Source organism: Antennarius striatus, chromosome 22 (assembly GCF_040054535.1).
Source record: "Antennarius striatus isolate MH-2024 chromosome 22, ASM4005453v1, whole genome shotgun sequence".
Classification (NCBI taxonomy): domain Eukaryota; kingdom Metazoa; phylum Chordata; class Actinopteri; order Lophiiformes; family Antennariidae; genus Antennarius; species Antennarius striatus.
The window spans coordinates 14831846-14840548 of record NC_090797.1 but is presented as its reverse complement, the minus strand read 5'-3'; the positions used below and the strand labels follow the sequence as shown (position 1 = coordinate 14840548).

At 48.0% G+C, this 8703-nt stretch overlaps 1 pseudogene; it reads right to left on the bottom strand.

The window, feature by feature from the left end:
- Window positions 1-1798: 1798 nt before the first annotated feature.
- LOC137589692 (probable E3 ubiquitin-protein ligase makorin-1) lies at window positions 1799-4382 on the bottom strand (annotated as a pseudogene).
- Window positions 4383-8703: the final 4321 nt, after the last annotated feature.

Sequence of the window (8703 nt, the reverse complement as noted above, 5' to 3'; positions counted from 1 at the left end):
TTTGATATCAAGTATTTTATTTGAATGTTTTAACTTAATAAAATATCATTTTAGAATGCTGAATAATTAAGTTGCGATATCATTAATGTGTTAATTAATGTTAATATGTTTAGACCACGCCTCACGGGCGCCACAAGGGGTGCTCGGGGGCGCACGGTCGCTCGCAGGAACAGCGTTGGTGACCTCTGGTTTAGAACCTCCAGACGTCACGTGAGCGCAGCAACGTCATGAGGAGCTCAGAGGTGATGAAGCTGGACCTGAGAGGGTTCCTTCTGACCGCACCAACCTTCTGACCGTCTCATTGGTCCTTTCATCGTGAGACCTACGGACGTTGGTGGACACAGGAGGGAGTGACAAAGGAGGAGCGACATAGGAAGGAGTTACACAAGAGGGAGTTACACAGGAGGGAGTGACTGTGTGTCGGCTGCTCTGACCTGATCCAGGAAACAACGTACAAACATTAGATAATAAAAGTCACACCCGTCTGTGGTGCTACAGCTGAAGAATGTGTGTGTGTGTGTGTGGTGTGTGTGTGTGTGTGTGTGTGTGTGTGTGTGTGTGTGTGTGTGTGTGTGTGTGTGTGTGTGTGTGTGTGTGTGTGTGTGTGTGTGTGTGTGTGTGTGTGTGTGTGTGTGTGTGTGTGTGTGTGTGTGTGTGTGTGTGTGTGTGTGGCGTGAGGATCAGGAGGTGGTCTTCTGGTGTCGACCCGGTGACACGAGTGGACCGTCACCTGAACATCAGTTTAACGTGAACACGTGTTCCTCCTGATCCTGGACAGGGTGGGGCCACCTCCATTTAAACATCACTATTGGTCACATGTCACAGTGAATCAGTACTCATCACCACAGCACCAGCTGCTAGCTGCTGTTAGCGACCTGAGCAGCTAGCGGTCCAATGAGTCCTGTTGCTGTGGCTTATGTTTGCTCTGGAGGGTTCTGTTGGGTTTTTCTGTCTATTAAAGGGCTTTGAAATGTCTCTTGACGTGATTAAGAGCTATATAAATAAAAGTTGGTTGAGTCTGACTCAGGAGGCGGAGCCAGAGGAGGGTGAGGAGGAGGAGTATGTAGAGTGGAGGATGAAGACGAGTGTCTGTAGTGGGACGATGAGCTAATGAAGCAACAGCCAGGACTAAGACATCAGGGGTCGGGGGTTCAAAGCTGTTTTTATGCCACTAGAGGGCGCCACCACATTCTAGACCTCACCTTCACTGGAGGGAGGCTAAGGCTAGCTGTTCATGCTAGCGACAAGAAGTATCTCAACAGCTGTCTGTGACATAAGGACATCCGTCTCTCATCCATCCATCCGTTCACCCACTTTGACAGACAGCTTGTGATCCAACAGGCTCTTAACCATTAATGAAACACACTCCCACACACACACACGCACACACACACGGGACACTTGGATGAAGGTGATGAAGGGAGGACACATCAGTACAAAATAATGGCTATGAGCAGCTTTAATAAAGAAAACTGAAGATCCAGCCTTCAGGAGTAAAACCTTACAGTTTGACAGTAAATGTCAGAGTGATCGTCAGGCTAACAGGAAGTGCTAACAGCTGTCAGTGATAAACAAGTCACACCAAAACCCACAAAGAAACTTGTGGGTTTTGTTTATTAGCTATATTTGAAGAAAATTAATTTGTTAAATATTATATTGACTTATTTTTGATATTTTAGAATTATACCTCCTACATGAAACGCACCAGAAAGACCAACAATAGATGTCAAGGTAATGTTTAGCATGAGCACAATGGCTTGTGGGACTTTTTTTCTTCATTTATATTTCATAAGTTCATTTATTGATGGCCTGCCAGGACCTCGTCTTCGTCCAGCAGCCTCAGAAGCATCTCCCTCAGCTCGAACGGCACCATCTCCTCCTCATCGTTGTCGAAGGAGTCTGTGCTCTCCTGCTCCTCAAAGATGTTCCACAGCGGAGTCCTGGAGTTCTCCTGGACACACACACACACACACACATACACACACACACATCAGCCTTCATCCAGTGATGCAGGTTTGCAAAAATCAGACTCCAAATGTCTCCAAACGATGGTTTCCACTGATCAGTGCTTCCACTCAGCCAGCAGAGGGCGCTGCTGTGGAGATGCTGCTGTTCTTGGCAGACCTTCAACAGAACCAGTGGACTGGTGGCCCCTTACCCTGTTCCTGTCATTGGATCCAGGCTGTCGGCGCGGGGGCTGGGCCTCCAACAGTCGTCCACCAGGAAAGGCGTGTTTATAGAAGCAGATGGTGCCAAAGGGACATGTGCCACGCCCCTCATCAAAGTACCGACACGGCTTGTTCCTGAAGGAGACCGAGAAGACTGTCAGGGATTCAGACACATCAGACAACACCGCCCACTCCACAGCCCAGATGTTCTCCTGCAGATCTACTAGTATAGCCCCACCCACTAGTGTAGCCCCACCCCTTACCCGTTTCTAGTCCGGCCCACTTACCGCATGCCGTCCTTGTATTTCTGGATGAGCTTCTGCTTGTCGTCCTCATCTTCCACCCAGAACTCACTCGGGATGACAAAGTTGGATGTTATTCCACACTTGGGGCAGCAACTGGAAATAAGTAGAAAAATGGTTTTACCATCTGAAACAGGGAACGTTCAGGAAGAAGCTCCTCTGAAGGAGATTAAAAACAGTCTCAGGAGATGTTTGGTGAGAAAAGGTGAATTAAAAAATGTTTCTGGTTGGTTTACAGACGATTAATCAATGTGATGGAACACTTATCGCTACAACCTCATTCAAAGTACCTCTGAAATATATTTAGGTAACATTTTTGATGCTTTCATGAAGAAGAAAGATGAATAAATATTTGTTATCCAAAGCTGTTAAAGTCGATCCACTGGACGTTAAGAAAGTTCTTGAAGACGTTTCATCTCTCATCCAAGAGACTTGTTCAGTTCTGAAGGTGGCTGGTGTTGTCCAGCTTATTTACCCTGTGGGGTGTGGTCAGGGCTATGCACATTCAGACGACCGTCGTTGAAACCCGTCTGGGTCCCCAACAATTGTTGGGTGTGTCAAAGGGGGGTCGTTGAAATGCAAGTTTCACCTTTGTATACTAATGACCCTCATTAGTATACAAAGGTGAAACACAAATTTCAACGACCCCCCCCCCCCCACTACCCATCACACACTGACGACTCACTTGGTGATATCGCACATGGCCCTCCTCCACGTCCTGATGCACTTCAGGCAGTAGCAGTGGCTGCAGTTGACCAGGATGCCGAAGCGCCGCTCACTGGGGTTGGCCTTCTCCAACACCACTTCAATGCACATACGACACATCATGTACTCGCTGCGCTGGATGGCGAACGAGAGCTCCATGTCCTTCTCGTGGGCCTCCATGCACGCCTGTGGACAGGTGCAGGAAGTGTGTGTATGTTACCACCATGTCAAAGGAGTGTGTGTGACAGCTCGTGTAGTGTGTCAGCAGGTCGTTACCTTGGTGTGCTCTGAGCGCTGACTGATGTCGGTGGGGTGGAGCACCTGGAGCTCACACATGTTACAAACGTCGCCATGGAGATAGGCACAGTTGATTCCATAGCGGCACTTTCCAATAGCGGCATAGAAGCAAAGCTGCTTCCTCAGCTCCTTGTTCTCAGGATCAGCTGCAGACGACCCACAACATCAAAACATCAAAATACTGTTACCATGGTACCCACACGCCTACAACCTGATCGGACTACAGCTTCCTTCAACTGTTTGTAATCTCAGATGACACAAGTTCACAGTTGTCCACTTGCTTGTCAATGGGTGAACAAAACAACAGTTTTACCAAATACCAAAATGAACAACAGCCCAACCCCCACCTAAGAAAATATCTGCAGCCCTAAGTCTCCTCACAAGGGGACGTAGGTGGGATCTAGTGCTTCTCCCCAACACACCACGCGGATCACTCACCCCGTCCACAGTACGGCTGTCCTGAAACAAAATCGGCCGCGTTGAACCAGTCTTGAACCCATGAGCCGGGTGTTGACCCACTGGGATCCAGGTCTGATGGGTCCAGCAGGGAAGTGGGGGGAGGCATCAGTGTCTGGGGGGTCGGCCGCTCCTCGCTTTTGGGTAGTTTGTAGTGTTCAAACCTGAGGACACACAAGTTACCATGTTATAACAGGAAGGTTTGGAGATAGAAACCCATTAGTCCCCCACACATATCAACAGAAAGTTGGGTGATAGAAACCCACCGTAACCCCCCCACACCCCTCACATATAAACAAAAGGTAAGGGGATGGAAACCCATTACCCTCCCTACATACAAACAGAACAGGGAAAAAACATCAACCGTTTTACCAAAAGAGCCTAAAAGAGCTACATAGATCTGAAACTGCTGCTCCACACCACTGGTGTCGGGGTCAGTATGAACACAAAGCATTTTGGGATTTTTAATTAATGGTGAGAACAATTTAGAAACCTTTCCCCGCTTCACCCTAAATTCTGTGCCCATTGCTCCTCGTCTTAGTTCTCATACCATTTAGTTATAAGAAGTCAGGACCAAACATATCCATGAGCACAGGAGACAGTGCTGGGATGAGAAAGATTACTCTAAGAATCTTCCAGCAATAACACAACAATACAGTCAGTACTAACAGTGTGAAGATGCTACTGCTAACTGCGAACCCATCTGTTCCAAAAGATGACCATGACTCCAAACTAAAGCACTGAGTCAGAGTAAAGTGTGTGGAGTCCTCCAGGTAAAGGCAGGTCAAGAAGAGCAGAGCAGATTGAGGAGAACTTACTTCAGGCTGGTTGAAGACATGTCTGCAGGTCTCAGTCATCCACGTCAGGACTCCTTCAGTTGTGACTCACTGCTACTGAGTCCAGACACTTATAGTCCTGCTGGGGCAGGAACTCGCCCCCACAAACCCCCAACACAATGAGGGTCGTTAGGAGTCATTCCCACTCAGGTGGGCCGTTGTCCCGCCCACTTTCATGCGAGCTGCCCCCACATTTGAACGTGAAAGGTGGTCTCAGGTTTCTGCTCCAACAGGAGTAACTGGACTCAGTCATCAGAACTGAAGAGGACTCTCAGACGAGAGGTGAAGCGTCTTCAACCAACCTGGAGGAAGTCCAGCTGACTGTGTTCTAATGTGATGTCACCAGAAACAGTCGTTAGACGTTTCACAAATCAATCACACTGTTTTCTAATTTAATTTGCAGCCTTTTGCATGACGTAGATGAGCCAGGCCAGGTAGGCGTAGGTGAACTCTCCCAGGGTGCAGCTGAAGATGGAGCTTTTCTGGTGGAAGCCGCAGGCGCGCTCCTGCTTGCTGCGTGCGTTCTTCATGAAGAAAATGCTCCAGCCGGAGATGACCACCAAATCCACGGTGATCCACGAGCACCAGTACAGGTCGGTGAAGATGATGAGGTAGAAGTCGTGGACGCCGCCCTGGAGGATGAAGAGCAGGAAGCAGAGCGCCTTGTAGAGCGTGCCACGCATGAACGTGCGCTCCAGCAGCTCTGGACGAACTCCCCCGACGTCATGATGGAGGCGGCGGTCACCAGGGGCTGGATGCTGCCGCGCTCCTCTGGGATGATGCTGCCGCTCGTCTGTGTGTAGCACCTCCCACTCAGCCGACCGGATTCTGGTGAAGACACGGGTGGGCGTGGACCGCGACACGCTTTAGGTCAGAGATGCTCGTTTGGTTCTTCTGGTTGTTGCTGTCGGTTTGTGAGATCAATGTATTTGTGCGGTCACCTCCTGTTTCCTTCCCAGTGCATTGAAAGGTGGAGGCGAACGGACATGTGCAGAAGCTTCGGGGGCTCGCGCTGCTGGTGTGGAGAAGCAGACAGTGGGACGTGAGCTGCTCACCGGTAACACCGGTAACACCATCACTTCATCATGACCAGAGCAAGGAGACGTTTCTCCTGCATGAAGGAACATTTAGAACAGGGGTCACAAACCTTTTTGAGGCTGAGGGCTACTTCATGAGCACTGAGTAGTATGAAGGTCTACGTAGGACCTCCACCCATCCATCATCTATCACTTATCCACTTACCATGAAAACCCCAAAGAGTGTGTTTCCAAAATTACATGGACATATCAACTTTTTCACCAGAGGAGCATCCTCTGGTGTTGTCATGTCAACATCCTGGACAATGTTGACATGATAAATAAAGACAAAGCCCGCACCCTCCCTTGGGGCGCCAGACCACACCACTGTTATGCTTTTTTTTTTTTGTCTGGATGTATTCTCATAGCTTAACCCCATAAAATGGGGTCAACTTTTTATGAGATCAATGCTTGTTTTAGTCTTGAAGAAAAATCTTTTATAGATATTAGTGCATCCTCTCTGGGAACTAAATTGTCAGTCTTTATTAGAGCTTCCTATTGTGAGCCAGAGAGGGAAGTGCTGCACCTCTGTGAGTTAAGGGGGAAAGCAAAAGGAGACAGGGAGAGAAAACACAAACTAAGTAGTGGATAGACAGGCAGTTGAAGTGAAAACGGTTTAAGCTGTTTCATTATATCTTAGAACTGGTACCTTAATACCAATGTTATAAAACACCAGATTTGTGGACCCTCTCTTGGGTCGGGCCTTTGCATGGCGAGGGCGCTTGTGCGTTCCAGTGACCCTGGAGAGTGATACCGTAGGGAGCTTGCTCCTGGTAGGGTCACCCATGGCGGACCGGTCTCCAAGGTAGGTTCCAGACAAACAAAGACCCCAGAGTGTCGGCACGCTGTGAGGTAGCAGCCCCACCAGCCGACCATCCTGCGGAGGGCTAACAACCCACCCAGGAGAAACCCTCTGTTACGAAACTGACCAGAAAAAGAAGCCGGACTGACCGACACGATAACGGACCCCAGCCTGCCCCCGACCAACGAATACGGATCAACCTTCTTCGTAGGATCCGTGTCGCCACATGGAACGTCTGGACACTCCTTCGCCCCGGAGCTGCCACTCTGCTGTCCCGAGAGCTCAGCCTGCCAGGGTGATGCTATAACATCACCCTGGCAGGGCTCTGTGAAGTACGACACCACCATTATTCTCACTGACACCAATGCCACTCTCTCCGACAGTGATCGGTCCACAGGCTCACCTGTCGGCACAACTTCTGCTGACAGGCTTGCAAACGACAATGGTCACCGCCTTCTCCTTCTCTGCCACCACAACAACTTCTGCATCGCTGACACCTGGTTTCCCTGGAAACCAGGGCTTTGAACCAGATTTTTTTGCCAATCGGTTTGTTCCGAACAGAAACAGAATGATAACGTTTCCGGGTTTGCGTTCCACCCATAAACTGACATTCCTGAACCGGTTAGAACAAAAAAATAAAGTTTCTGAACCGGTTAATAACGTTTCTTGTAAATATAAATATATAGGTGCCGTATTTTGGACACAATAAGACACGCTTAAAATTTCTCAAAAATCAATGCTGCGACTTTTTTAATATTAAGCGTCTTATGTGTACACTGAGTTCCAAAATCTGTAAAAATGTTTTTGTGTGATTTTAGTCAGCGATCCACCAGCTCGGCCATTGTCCACCGACATAGGACGTATTACGTCAGTACGTACGCCGGCAGCGATGGGCCAATTAGAGAAGTTGACGCAAGGCTACGTCCGGCACACCTCCGGTAGGTACCGGTATAGGGTATATACCGGTACTGTACCACAGGTATGCTGGTAACCACATTTATTTGGCTAAAGACCCCCGACAGTGAAGAGACATGCTTACGACGCAACATGTAAACTCCAGGCTATCAGTTCCGGTTGTTCCGATTCACATAAAGAGACCGGGGGGCTTTTTTCACGCTTCGCCATCTCTCTTGATCTGTGACTCCATGCCCCCCCCCCCCCCACACACACCACCGCTTCTGTCAGAAACACGTCAAGCGGCTGAATTCGGAGTTTGCCATCATCCTGGAGGATTAACGAAAGAACTCCAACCGTTGGGCATCGGTGTGAGCAAAGCCTTTAAAGTTAAGCTGCGTGCGTCGTGGGAGTGATGGTAAACACACCTTTACCAGGACTGGAGGCAGTGCCGAGCGAGTTACACCAAGAGTTACACGCCCACAATATGTGAGTGGAGTGCGGATGGCTGAACTAATGTGGCTGCTTCGACTTTTGTCTGATGTTTCGCTAAAGCATCATTACCGGACAGACACCCGGAAACCAGACGGTCAGCGATAGTGAAATTGCTGAGATATTCAATGCAGACCGGGAAGAGTATAGGACTGAGTTTGACTGTTCAGTTGTTTGATCACCAACATAACGGTCTTTTCTGCTCTCATCTATATCAGGTTCTGTTGAATAGGGAAATATATTTAAATGTTTTATTGTTGTGTAAATAAAACAGTAAATCTGCACACGAACGTTACAAAAACAGTTGAGAAAAATATTCATACCGTTGCGTATACCAATATTATATAAGAACTGAAATCAAAAGATGACATGTAGCTTGTTTGCATGGTTTCCTTGATACAGTAACAGACAAAACTGTTCTAGTTCTAACATCAGTGGATGTGAGATTGTACTGCCTATAACTGCTATAAAGGTCCTCCAAGTTTTATTTTCTGTCTGTTTTAGTCACAATACACACAGGAGTTCATAATTGATAAAAAGAAGAAGAAATCAGCACGAAATTGAAGAAAACAAAGGTGGTCTAATATTTTATGTTACTGATTGTCCTCTTCCCATTGCTTCACATTCTGGTGGAATACAGAGTGAAATTTATCCTCTACTGAAGTATTAACACAT